Here is a 14,661-nt window from a genome sequence, read left to right as displayed (position 1 = left end):
AATGGAAGGTTTTTCTTTCCTTCACTTTATTGAGTTCGGTAACTCTCCTGTCTCAATTACTGAAGGGTGTGGGCAGCGGAGCAAAGACGAGCCGACACTCTCCATTCCCGTGCTTGGTGTAATCCCAGTCCACGGGTATGCCTGGGCACATCCAACCCCTGATTTGCCCATTGGGAGTTTGCTTCCTCCAAGCGGGATGTAACGAGAGAGAACATTCTGTGAAAGCGCGACGTGCCCCTGCCCCCCCGCAGAAGGTTAACAATACCTTTTTTTGCACTGCGGCAGAAGTAAAAAGACCAGTTCGATCAGAAGTCATGCGCTCTCCTTCCCAGAAGCATGGTCAGGGACTGAGTGCTTCATGATCTTACGAACCATCAACCTGCTCCAGTCAGTATGTGGTCCGGTTGAATGTTTATGCTGCATTTGCCTATAGGTCAGGTTTCATTTGGTGAAACCTGATGCAATTTTGAGTGCCTCCAGCCAGGCTACCAGTACACGGCAGATGGGCTTAATCAGACTCACTTTCAAGCAGGACGACTGGAACGAAGAAACAAAGACAGTTATTTTCTTTGCGCTCCAATACAGGAAGAGCATTAATGAGAAAATGAAAACCATAATGTTTCTACATCCTCTGAAGTGGCGAGCACTTGTTTTTCACGCCAGGGGGCGAATAACCCGGAACAAAGCCATTTCTAGTTACAGTAAATGATTCATATTCTTGGAAGGAAAATGCAGGGGGATTGAAACTGATTGAAGTACTTTGGATAGGGCCTTGGGAAAAAGTAAAGGTCAATACTCAATGATGGTTAGTAAAGGTCGCAGGAGAAATGGGCCCAAGTGTAATTCGCCAAGGTCACGTACACTGCAAAACCATGACCCATTTAAAATTCTCACTGAACCAGGCTGTATTGGAGACCATACACAGTTCAGGGAAATCACACATTTACAGAATCCTAGGGCAAAGAAGGCGGCCATTTGCCCCATCAAATTTGTGCTGTCTCTTTGAAAGAGCCCTTCTGTCCCATTCGCCCCCTTCCTTCCCCACAGACCCTGCAAGGTCCTCCTCACAAGAAGAACTCCGACTCCTCTTTGGTGACTCCCACCATCATTCCAGTCGACACATTCCCGACTGCAACAATCTGCGGCACAGGCAAGGGGGTGGCGCGTATGGGGGTGACGGTGGAGAGAAAGCAGCACAGGAGTGAGCAGCTGAAGGAACAGGGAGAGGAATAAAAACAGAAAATGTGGGAAACGCTCAGTGTCTGGGGAGAAACAGAGTTGATGGGTAGGGTTTTCTGAACCTGCCACCGGGGACCTCGCCACAGGCGCGACAGGAATTTTGAAGGACCAGCAAAAGGTCTTCAGGCCAGGCAGGAATTTCATGCCCAGTTGCAGACGGGCCTGGACATTTCTACACCGCGGCAGACTAGACTGGGACGTTCGGTCGCACGGCAGACAGGGCGCAAAGATTCTCAACCGGGGCAGACGTACGGGACGGGAAGATTCTAAGCTACAGCAGACCGACGGGGCGTGAAGTTTCTAAACCGAGACAGACAGACGGGGCGGGAAGTTTCTAATCCGAGACAGACAGACGGGGCGGGAAGTTTCTAAACTGGGACAGACAGACGGGGCGGGAAGTTTCTAAACCGAGACAGACAGACGTGGCGGGAAGTTTCTAAACTGAGACAGACAGACGGGGTGGGAAGTTTCTAAACTGAGACAGACAGACGGGACGGGAAGTTTCTAAACCGAGACAGACAGACGGGGCGGGAAGTTTCTAAACCGAGGCAGGCAGGCGGGGCGGGAAGTTTCTAAACTGGGACAGACAGACAGGCGGGAAGTTTCTAAACCGAGACAGACAGACGGGGCGGGAAGTTTCTAAACTGAGACAGACAGACGGGACGGGAAGTTTCTAAACTGAGACAGACAGACGGGACGGGAAGTTTCTAAACTGAGACAGACAGACGGGGCGGGAAGTTTCTAAACTGGGACAGACAGACAGGCGGGAAGTTTCTAAACCGAGACAGACAGACGGGCCGGGAAGTTTCTAAACTGAGACAGACAGACGGGGCGGGAAGTTTCTAAACCGAGGCAGGCAGACGGGGCGGGAAGTTTCTAAACTGAGACAGACGGGCGGGAAGTTTCTAAACTGAGTCAGACAGACGGGACGGGAAGTTTCTAAACCGAGACAGACAGACGGGGCGGGAAGTTTCTAAACCGAGTCAGACAGACGGGGCGGGAAGTTTCTAAACTGAGTCAGACAGACGGGGCAGGAAGTTTCTAAACCGAGACAGACAGACGGGGCGGGAAGTTTCTAAACTGAGACAGACAGACGGGGCGGGAAGTTTCTAAACAGAGACAGACAGACGGGGCGGGAAGTTTCTAAACTGAGACAGACAGATGGGGCGGGAAGTTTCTAAACTGAGACAGACAGACGGGGCGGGAAGTTTCTAAACCGTGACAGACAGACGGGGTGGGAAGATTCTAAACTGAGACAGACAGACGGGGCGGGAATTTTCGAAACCGAGGCAGACAGACGGGGCGGGAAGTTTCTAAACCGAGGCAGACAGACGGGGCGGGAAGTTTCTAAACTGAGACAGACAGACGGGGCGGGAAGTTTCTAAACCGAGGCAGACAGACGGGGCGGGAAGTTTCTAAACTGAGACAGACAGACGGGGCGGGAAGTTTCTAAACCGAGGCAGACAGACGGGGCGGGAAGTTTCTAAACTGAGACAGACAGACGGGGCGGGAAGTTTCTAAACCGAGGCAGACAGACGGGGCGGGAAGTTTCTAATTCGAGACAGAGAGACGGGGCGGGAAGTTTCTAAACCGAGACAGACAGACGGGGCGGGAAGTTTCTAAACTGAGACAGACAGACGGGGCGGGAAGTTTCTAAACCGAGGCAGACAGACGGGGCGGGAAGTTTCTAAACTGAGACAGACAGACGGGGCGGGAAGTTTCTAAACTGAGACAGACGGGGCGGGAAGTTTCTAAACCGAGGCAGACAGACGGGGCGGGAAGTTTCTAAACTGAGACAGACAGACGGGGCGGGAAGTTTCTAAACCGAGACAGACAGACGGGGCGGGAAGTTTCTAAACTGAGACAGACAGACGGGGCGGGAAGTTTCTAAACCGAGGCAGACAGACGGGGCAGGAAGTTTCTAATCCGAGACAGACAGACGGGGCGGGAAGTTTCTAAACCGAGGCAGACAGACGGGGCGGGAAGTTTCTAAACTGAGACAGACAGACGGGGCGGGAAGTTTCTAAACTGAGACAGACAGACGGGGCGGGAAGTTTCTAAACCGAGACAGACAGACGGGGCAGGAAGTTTCTAAACCGAGACAGACGGGGCGGGAAGTTTCTAAACTGAGACAGACGGGGCGGGAAGTTTCTAAACCGAGACAGACAGACGGGGCGGGAAGTTTCTAAACTGGGACAGACAGACGGTGCGGGAAGTTTCTAAACCGAGGCAGACAGACGGGGCGGGAAGTTTCTAAACTGAGACAGACAGACGGGGCGGGAAGTTTCTAAACTGAGACAGACAGACGGGGCGGGAAGTTTCTAAACTGAGACAGACAGACGGTGCGGGAAGTTTCTAAACCGAGGCAGACAGACGGGGCGGGAAGTTTCTAAACTGAGACAGACAGACGGTGCGGGAAGTTTCTAAACTGAGACAGACAGACGGGGCGGGAAGTTTCTAAACTGGGACAGACAGACGGTGCGGGAAGTTTCTAAACCGAGGCAGACAGACGGGGCGGGAAGTTTCTAAACTGAGACAGACAGACGGGGCGGGAAGTTTCTAAACCGAGACAGACAGACGGGGCAGGAAGTTTCTAAACCGAGACAGACGGGGCGGGAAGTTTCTAAACTGAGACAGACGGGGCGGGAAGTTTCTAAATCGAGACAGACAGACGGGGCGGGAAGTTTCTAAACCGAGACAGACAGACGGGGCGGGAAGTTTCTAAACCGAGACAGACGGGGCGGGAAGTTTCTAAACTGAGACAGACAGACGGGGCGGGAAGTTTCTAAACCGAGACAGACAGACGGGGCGGGAAGTTTCTAAACCGAGACAGACAGACGGGGCGGGAAGTTTCTAAACTGAGACAGACAGACGGGGCGGGAAGTTTCTAAACTGAGACAGACAGACGGGGCGGGAAGTTTCTAAACTGAGACAGACAGACGGGGCGGGAAGTTTCTAAACTGAGACAGACAGACGGGGCGGGAAGTTTCTAAACCGAGACAGACAGACGGGGCGGGAAGTTTCTAAACTGAGACAGACAGACGGGGCGGGAAGTTTCTAAACCGAGACAGACAGACGGGGCGGGAAGTTTCTAAACTGAGACAGACGGGGCGGGAAGTTTCTAAACTGAGACAGACGGGGCGGGAAGTTTCTAAACTGAGACAGACGGGGCGGGAAGTTTCTAAACCGAGACAGACGGGGCGGGAAGTTTCTAAACCGAGACAGACGGGGCGGGAAGTTTCTAAACTGAGACAGACAGACGGGGCGGGAAGTTTCTAAACCGAGACAGACGGGGCGGGAAGTTTCTAAACCGAGGCAGACAGACGGGGCGGGAAGTTTCTAAACCGAGACAGACAGACGGGGCGGGAAGTTTCTAAACCGAGACAGACAGACGGGACGGGAAGTTTCTAAACCGAGGCAGACAGACGGGGCGGGAAGTTTCTAAACCGAGACAGACAGACGGGACGGGAAGTTTCTAAACCGAGGCAGACAGACGGGGCGGGAAGTTTCTAAACCGAGGCAGACAGACGGGGCGGGAAGTTTCTAAACCAAGACAGACAGACGGGGCGGGAAGTTTCTAAACTGAGACAGACAGACGGGGCGGGAAGTTTCTAAACGGAGACAGACGGGGCGGGAAGTTTGTAAACCGAGACAGACAGACGGGGCAGGAAGTTTCTAAACCGAGACAGACGGGGCGGGAAGTTTCTAAACCGAGACAGACAGACGGGGCGGGAAGTTTCTAAACCGAGACAGACAGACGGGGCGGGAAGTTTCTAAACCGAGACAGACAGACGGGGCAGGAAGTTTCTAAACTGAGACAGACAGACGGGTCGGGAAGTTTCTAAACCGAGACAGACGGGGCGGGAAGTTTCTAAACCGAGACAGACAGACGGGGCGGGAAGTTTCTAAACCGAGACAGACAGACGGGGCGGGAAGTTTCTAAACCGAGACAGACAGACGGGGCGGGAAGTTTCTAAACCGAGACAGACGGGGCGGGAAGTTTCTAAACCGAGGCAGACAGACGGGGCGGGAAGTTTCTAAACCGAGACAGACAGACGGGGCGGGAAGTTTCTAAACTGAGTCAGACGGGGCGGGAAGTTTCTAAACCGAGACAGACAGACGGGGCGGGAAGTTTCTAAACCGAGACAGACAGACGGGGCGGGAAGTTTCTAAACTGAGACAGACAGACGGGGCGGGAAGTTTCTAAACCGAGACAGACAGACGGGGCGGGAAGTTTCTAAACTGAGACAGACAGACGGGGCGGGAAGTTTCTAAACTGAGACAGACAGACGGGGCGGGAAGTTTCTAAACTGAGACAGACGGGGCGGGAAGTTTCTAAACTGAGACAGACGGGGCGGGAAGTTTCTAACCCGAGACAGACAGACGGGGCGGGAAGTTTCTAAACCGAGACAGACGGGGCGGGAAGTTTCTAAACCGAGACAGACAGACGGGGCAGGAAGTTTCTAAACTGAGACAGACAGACGGGGCGGGAAGTTTCTAAACCGAGACAGACAGACGGGGCAGGAAGTTTCTAAACTGAGACAGACAGACGGGGCGGGAAGTTTCTAAACCGAGGCAGACAGACGGGACGGGAAGTTTCTAAACTGAGACAGACAGACCGGGCGGGAAGTTTCTAAACTGAGACAGACGGGGCGGGAAGTTTCTAAACCGAGGCAGACAGACGGGGCAGGAAGTTTCTAAACTGAGACAGACAGACCGGGCGGGAAGTTTCTAAACTGAGACAGACGGGACGGGAAGTTTCTAAACTGAGACAGACGGGGCGGGAAGTTTCTAAACCGAGGCAGACAGACGGGGCGGGAAGTTTCTAAACTGAGACAGACAGACCGGGCGGGAAGTTTCTAAACTGAGACAGACGGGGCGGGAAGTTTCTAAACCGAGGCAGACAGACGTGCGGGAAGTTTCTAAACCGAGACAGACAGACGGGGCGGGAAGTTTCTAAACCGAGACAGACAGACGGGGCAGGAAGTTTCTAAACTGAGACAGAGAGAAGGGGCGGGAAGTTTCTATACTGAGACAGACGGGGCGGGAAGTTTCTAAACCGAGACAGACAGACGGGGCGGGAAGTTTCTAAACTGAGACAGACAGACGGGGCAGGAAGTTTCGAAACTGAGAAAGACAGCCGGGGCGGGAAGTTTCTAAACTGAGACAGACAGACGGGGCAGGAAGTTTCGAAACTGAGAAAGACAGCCGGGGCGGGAAGTTTCTAAACCGAGGCAGACAGACGGGGCGGGAAGTTTCTAAACTGAGTTAGACAGACGGGGCGGGAAGTTTCTAAACTGAGACAGACAGACGGGGCGGGAAGTTTCTAAACTGAGTCAGACAGACGGGGCGGGAAGTTTCTAAACCGAGTCAGACAGACGGGGCGGGAAGTTTCTAAACCGAGGCAGACAGACGGGGCGGGAAGTTTCTAAACTGAGACTGTCGGGGGGCGGGAAGTTTCTAAACCGAGGCAGACAGACGGGGTGGGAAGTGTCAAAACCGCGACAGACAGACGGGGGCGGGAAGTTTCTAATCGGAGACAGAGAGACGGGGCGGGAAGTTTCTAAACTGAGACAGACAGACGGGGCGGGAAGTTTCTAAACTGAGACAGACAGACGGGGCGGGAAGTTTCTAAACTGAGACAGACGGGACGGGGCGGGAAGTTTCTAAACTGAGACAGACGGGGCGGGAAGTTTCTAAACTGAGACAGAGAGACGGGGCGGGAAGTTTCTAAACTGAGACAGACGGGACGGGGCGGGAAGTTTCTAAACCGAGACAGACGGGGCGGGAAGTTACTAAACTGAGACAGACAGACGGGGCGGGAAGTTTCGAAACTGAGACAGACAGACGGGGCGGGAAGTTTCTAAACTGAGACAGACGGGACGGGGCGGGAAGTTTCTAAACTGAGACAGACGGGGCGGGAAGTTTCTAAACCGAGGCAGACAGACGGGGCAGGAAGTTTCTAAACTGAGACAGACGGGACGGGGCGGGAAGTTTCTAAACCGAGACAGACGGGGCGGGAAGTTACTAAACTGAGACAGACAGACGGGGCGGGAAGTTTCGAAACTGAGACAGACAGACGGGGCGGGAAGTTTCTAAACTGAGACAGACGGGACGGGGCGGGAAGTTTCTAAACTGAGACAGACGGGGCGGGAAGTTTCTAAACCGAGGCAGACAGACGGGGCGGGAAGTTTCTAAACTGAGACTGTCGGGGGGCGGGAAGTTTCTAAACCGAGGCAGACAGACGGGGTGGGAAGTGTCAAAACCGCGACAGACAGACGGGGGCGGGAAGTTTCTAATCGGAGACAGAGAGACGGGGCGGGAAGTTTCTAAACTGAGACAGACAGACGGGGCGGGAAGTTTCTAAACTGAGACAGACAGACGGGGCGGGAAGTTTCTAAACTGAGACAGACGGGACGGGGCGGGAAGTTTCTAAACTGAGACAGACGGGGCGGGAAGTTTCTAAACTGAGACAGAGAGACGGGGCGGGAAGTTTCTAAACTGAGACAGACGGGACGGGGCGGGAAGTTTCTAAACCGAGACAGACGGGGCGGGAAGTTACTAAACTGAGACAGACAGACGGGGCGGGAAGTTTCGAAACTGAGACAGACAGACGGGGCGGGAAGTTTCTAAACTGAGACAGACGGGACGGGGCGGGAAGTTTCTAAACTGAGACAGACGGGGCGGGAAGTTACTAAACTGAGACAGACGGGACGGGGCGGGAAGTTTCTAAACTGAGACAGACGGGGCGGGAAGTTTCTAAACTGAGACAGACGGGACGGGGCGGGAAGTTTCTAAACTGAGACAGACGGGACGGAAAGTTTCTAAACTGAGACAGACGGGGCGGGAAGTTTCTAAACTGAGACAGACCGACGGGGCAGGAAGTTTCGAAACTGAGACAGACGGGGCGGGAAGTTTCTAAACTGAGACAGACAGACGGGGCGGGAAGTTTCTAAACTGAGACAGACAGACGGGGCGGGAAGTTTCTAAACTGAGACAGACAGACGGGGCGGGAAGTTTCTAAACTGAGACAGACAGACGGGGCGGGAAGTTTCTAAACTGAGACAGACAGACGGGGCGGGAAGTTTCTAAACCGAGACAGACAGACGGGACGGGAAGTTTCTAAACCGAGGCAGACAGACGGGGCGGGAAGTTTCTAAACCGAGACAGACGGGGCGGGAAGTTTCTGAACTGAGACAGACAGACGGGGTGGGAAGTTTCTAATCCGAGACAGACAGACGGGGCGGGAAGTTTCTAAACTGAGACAGACGGGGCGGGAAGTTTCTAAACCGAGACAGACAGACGGGGCGGGAAGTTACTAAACTGAGTCAGACGGTGCGGGAAGTTTCTAAACCGAGACAGACAGACGGGGCGGGAAGTTTCTAAACCGAGACAGACGGGGCGGGAAGTTTCTAAACTGAGACAGACAGACGGGGCGGGAAGTTTCTAAACTGAGACAGACAGACGGGGCGGGAAGTTTCTAAACTGAGTCAGACAGACGGGGCGGGAAGTTTCTAAACCGAGACAGACAGACGGGGCGGGAAGTTTCTAAACTGAGACAGACGGGGCGGGAAGTTTCTAAACCGAGACAGACAGACGGGGCGGGAAGTTTCTAAACTGAGACAGACAGACGGGGCAGGAAGTTTCTAAACTGAGACAGACAGACGGGGCGGGAAGTTTCTAAACTGAGACAGACGGGGCGGGAAGTTTCTAAACTGAGACAGACAGACGGGGCGGGAAGTTTCTAAACTGAGACAGACGGGCGGGAAGTTTCTAAACCGAGACAGACGGGGCGGGAAGTTTCTAAACTGAGACAGACAGACGGGGCAGGAAGTTTCTCAACCGAGACAGACGGGGCGGGAAGTTTCTAAACCGAGACAGACAGACGGGGCAGGAAGTTTCTAAACTGAGACAGACGGGGCGGGAAGTTTCTAAACCGAGACAGACAGACGGGGCAGGAAGTTTCTAAACTGAGACAGACAGACGGGGCGGGAAGTTTCTAAACCGAGGCAGACAGACGGGACGGGAAGTTTCTAAACTGAGACAGACAGACAGGGCGGGAAGTTTCTAAACTGAGACAGACAGACAGGGCGGGAAGTTTCTAAACCGAGGCTGACAGACGGGGCGGGAAGTTTCTAAACTGAGACAGACAGACAGGGCGGGAAGTTTCTAAACTGAGACAGACAGACAGGGTGGGAAGTTTCTAAACCGAGGCAGACAGACGGGGCGGGAAGTTTCTAAACTGAGACAGCCAGACAGGGCGGGAAGTTTCTAAACCGAGGCTGACAGACGGGGCGGGAAGTTTCTAAACTGAGTCAGACAGACAGGGCGGGAAGTTGCTAAACCGAGGCAGACAGACGGGGCGGGAAGTTTCTAAACTGAGACAGACAGACGGGGCGGGAAGTTTCTAAACTGAGACAGACAGACGGGGCGGGAAGTTACTAAACTGAGACTGCCGGGGTGGGAAGTTTCAAAACCGCGACAGACAGATGGGGGCGGGAAGTTTCTAATCCGAGACAGACGGGGCGGGAAGTTTCTAATCCGAGAAAGAGAGACGGGGCGGGAAGTTTCTAAACCGAGATAGAGAGACGGGGCGGGAAGTTTCTAATCCGAGACAGAGAGACGGGGCGGGAAGTTTCTAAACTGAGACAGACAGACGGGGCGGGAAGTTTCTAAACTGAGAAAGACAGACGGGGCGGGAAGTTTCTAAACTGAGACCGACAGACGGGGCGGGAAGTTTCTAATCCGAGACAGAGAGACGGGGCGGGAAGTTTCTAAACTGAGACCGACAGACGGGGCGGGAAGTTTCTAAACTGAGACAGAGAGACGGGGCGGGAAGTTTCTAATCCGAGACAGAGAGACGGGGCGGGAAGTTTCTAAACCGAGACAGACAGACGGGGCGGGAAGTTTCTAAACTCAGACAGACGGGGCGGGAAGTTTCTAAACTGAGACAGACGGGACGGGAAGTTTCTAAACTGAGACATACGGGGCGGGAAGTTTCTAAACCGAGGCAGACAGACGGGGCGGGAAGTTTCTAAACTGAGACAGACGGGGCGAGAAGTTACTAAACTGAGACAGACAGACGGGGCGGGAAGTTTCTAAACTGAGACAGACGGGGCGGGAAGTTTCTAAACTGAGACAGACGGGGCGGGAAGTTTCTAAACTGAGACAGACGGGGCGGGAAGTTTCTAAACTGAGACAGACGGGGCGGGAAGTTTCTAAACCGAGGCAGACAGACTGGGCGGGAAGTTTCTAAACTGAGACAGACAGACGGGGCGAGAAGTTACTAAACTGAGACAGACAGACGGGGCGGGAAGTTTCTAAACTGAGACAGACAGACGGGGCGGGAAGTTACTAAACTGAGACAGACGGGGCGGGAAGTTACTAAACTGAGACTGCCGGGGTGGGAAGTGTCAAAACCGCGACAGACAGACGGGGGCGGGAAGTTTCTAAACTGAGACAGACGGGGCGGGAAGTTTCTAAACTGAGACAGACAGACGGGGCGGGAAGTTTCGAAACTGAGACAGACAGACGGGGCGGGAAGTTTCTAAACTGAGACAGACGGGGCGGGAAGTTTCTAAACTGAGTCAGACAGACGGGACGGGAAGTTACTAAACTGAGACAGACAGACGGGGCGGGAAGTTTCTAAACTGAGTCAGACGGGGCGGGAAGTTTCTAAATTGAGTCAGACAGACGGGACGGGAAGTTACTAAACTGAGTCAGACAGACGGGGCGGGAAGTTTCTAAACTGAGACAGACAGACGGGGCGGGAAGTTTCTAAACTGAGACAGACAGACGGGGCGGGAAGTTTCTAAACTGAGTCAGACAGACGGGACGGGAAGTTACTAAACTGAGTCAGACAGACGGGGCGGGAAGTTTCTAAACTGAGACAGACGGGGCGGGAAGTTTCTAAACTGAGACAGACAGACGGGGCGGGAAGTTTCTAATCCGAGACAGAGAGACGGGGCGGGAAGTTTCTAAACCGAGACAGACAGACGGGGCGGGAAGTTTCTAAACTGAGACAGACAGACGGGGCGGGAAGTTTCTAAACTGAGACAGACAGACGGGGCGGGAAGTTTCTAAACTGAGACTGCCGGGGCGGGAAGTTTCTAAACCGAGACAGAGAGACGGGGCGGGAAGTTTCTAAACCGAGACAGACAGACGGGGCGGGAAGTTTCTAAACCGAGATAGAGAGATGGGGCGGGAAGTTTCTAAACCGAGATAGAGAGACGGGGCGGGAAGTTTCTAAACTGAGACAGACAGACGGGGCGGGAAGTTTCTAAACCGAGGCAGACAGACGGGGCGGGAAGTTTCTAAACCGAGGCAGACGGGGCGGGAAGTTTCAAAACTGAGACAGACAGACAGGGCGGGAAGTTTCTAAACCGAGGCTGACAGACGGGGCGGTAAGTTTCTAAACTGAGTCAGACAGACAGGGCGGGAAGTTGCTAAACCAAGGCAGACAGACGGGGCGGGAAGTTTCTAAACTGAGACAGACGGGGTGGGAAGTTACTAAACTGAGACAGACAGACGGGGCGGGAAGTTTCTAAACTGAGACAGACGGGGCGGGAAGTTACTAAACTGAGACAGACAGACGGGGCGGGAAGTTTCTAAACTGAGACAGACGGGGCGGGAAGTTTCTAAACCGAGGCAGACAGACGGGGCGGGAAGTTACTAAACTGAGACAGACGGGGCGGGACGTTACTAAACTGAGACTGCCGGGGTGGGAAGTGTCAAAACCGCGACAGACAGATGGGGGCGGGAAGTTTCTAATCCGAGACAGAGAGACGGGGCGGGAAGTCTCTAAACCGAGATAGAGAGACGGGGCGGGAAGTTTCTAATCCGAGACAGAGAGACGGGGCGGGAAGTTTCTAAACTGAGACAGACGGGGCGGGAAGTTACTAAACTGAGACAGACGGGACGAGGCGGGAAGTTTCTAAACCGAGGCTGACAGACGGGGCGGGAAGTTTCTAAACTGAGTCAGACAGACGGGGCGGGAAGTTTCTAAACTGAGACAGAGAGACGGGGCGGGAAGTTTCTAAACTGAGACAGGCAGACGGGGCGGGAAGTTTCTAAACTGAGACAGACGGTGCGGGAAGTTTCTAAACTGAGTCAGACAGACGGGGCGGGAAGTTTCTAATCTGAGTCAGACAGACGGGGCGGGAAGTTTCGAAACTGAGAAAGACAGACGGGGCGGGAAGTTTCTAAACCGAGGCAGACAGACGGGGCGGGAAGTTTCTAAACTGAGACAGACAGACGGGGCGGGAAGTTTCTAAACTGAGACTGTCGGGGGGCGGGAAGTTTCTAAACCGAGGCAGACAGACGGGGTGGGAAGTGTCAAAACCGCGACAGACAGACGGGGGCGGGAAGTTTCTAATCCGAGACAGAGAGACGGGGCGGGAAGTTTCTAAACTGAGACAGACAGACGGGGCAGGAAGTTTCTAAACTGAGACAGACAGACGGGACGGGAAGTTTCTAAACTGAGACAGACGGGGCGGGAAGTTTCTAAACCGAGGCAGACAGACGGGGCGGGAAGTTTCTAAACTGAGACAGACAGACGGGGCGGGAAGTTTCTAAACTGAGACAGACGGGACGGGGCGGGAAGTTTCTAAACTGAGACAGACGGGGCGGGAAGTTTCTAAACTGAGACAGAGAGACGGGGCGGGAAGTTTCTAAACTGAGACAGACGGGACGGGGCGGGAAGTTTCTAAACCGAGACAGACGGGGCGGGAAGTTACTAAACTGAGACAGACAGACGGGGCGGGAAGTTTCGAAACTGAGACAGACAGACGGGGCGGGAAGTTTCTAAACTGAGACAGACGGGACGGGGCGGGAAGTTTCTAAACTGAGACAGACGGGGCGGGAAGTTACTAAACTGAGACAGACAGACGGGGCGGGAAGTTTCTCAACTGAGACAGACGGGACGGGGCGGGAAGTTTCTAAACTGAGACAGACGGGACGGGAAGTTTCTAAACTGAGACAGACGGGGCGGGAAGTTTCTAAACTGAGACAGACCGACGGGGCAGGAAGTTTCGAAACTGAGACAGACGGGGCGGGAAGTTTCTAAACTGAGACAGACAGACGGGGCGGGAAGTTTCTAAACTGAGACAGACAGACGGGGCGGGAAGTTTCTAAACTGAGACAGACAGACGGGGCGGGAAGTTTCTAAACTGAGACAGACAGACGGGGCGGGAAGTTTCTAAACTGAGACAGACAGACGGGGCGGGAAGTTTCTAAACCGAGACAGACAGACGGGACGGGAAGTTTCTAAACCGAGGCAGACTGATGGGGCGGGAAGTTTCTAAACCGAGACAGACGGGGAAGGAAGTTTCTAAACCAAGACAGACAGACGGGACGGGAAGTTTCTAAACCGAGGCAGACAGACGGGGCGGGAAGTTTCTAAACCGAGACAGACGGGGCGGGAAGTTTCTAAACTGAGACAGACAGACGGGGCGGGAAGTTTCTAATCCGAGACAGACAGACGGGGCGGGAAGTTTCTAAACCGAGACAGACAGACGGGGCGGGAAGTTACTAAACTGAGTCAGACGGTGCGGGAAGTTTCTAAACCGAGACAGACAGACGGGGCGGGAAGTTTCTAAACCGAGACAGACGGGGCGGGAAGTTTCTAAACTGAGACAGACAGACGGGGCGGGAAGTTTCTAAACCGAGACAGACGGGGCAGGAAGTTTCTAAACTGAGACAGACAGACGGGGCGGGAAGTTTCTAAACCGAGACAGACAGACGGGGCGGGAAGTTTCTAAGCTGAGACAGACGGGGCGGGAAGTTTCTAAACCGAGACAGACAGACGGGGCGGGAAGTTTCTAAACTGAGACAGACAGACGGGGCAGGAAGTTTCTAAACTGAGACAGACAGACGGGGCGGGAAGTTTCTAAACTGAGACAGACGGGGCGGGAAGTTTCTAAACTGAGACAGACAGACGGGGCGGGAAGTTTCTAAACTGAGACAGACGGGCGGGAAGTTTCTAAACCGAGACAGACGGGGCGGGAAGTTTCTAAACTGAGACAGACAGACGGGGCAGGAAGTTTCTAAACCGAGACAGACGGGGCGGGAAGTTTCTAAACCGAGGCAGACAGACGGGGCAGGAAGTTTCTAAACTGAGACAGACAGACGGGGCGGGAAGTTTCTAAACCGAGGCAGACAGACGGGACGGGAAGTTTCTAAACTGAGACAGACAGACAGGGCGGGAAGTTTCTAAACTGAGACAGACGGGGCGGGAAGTTTCTAAACCGAGACAGACAGACGGGGCAGGAAGTTTCTAAACTGAGACAGACAGACGGGGCGGGAAGTTTCTAAACCGAGGCAGACAGACGGGACGGGAAGTTTCTAAACTGAGACAGACAGACAGGGCGGGAAGTTTCTAAACTGAGACAGACAGACAGGGCGGGAAGTTTCTAAACTGAGACA

The sequence above is a fragment of the Scyliorhinus torazame genome, chromosome 12 (genome assembly GCF_047496885.1).
Source record: "Scyliorhinus torazame isolate Kashiwa2021f chromosome 12, sScyTor2.1, whole genome shotgun sequence".
NCBI classification, from domain to species: domain Eukaryota; kingdom Metazoa; phylum Chordata; class Chondrichthyes; order Carcharhiniformes; family Scyliorhinidae; genus Scyliorhinus; species Scyliorhinus torazame.
Note: the sequence above shows the minus strand (reverse complement) of the source record.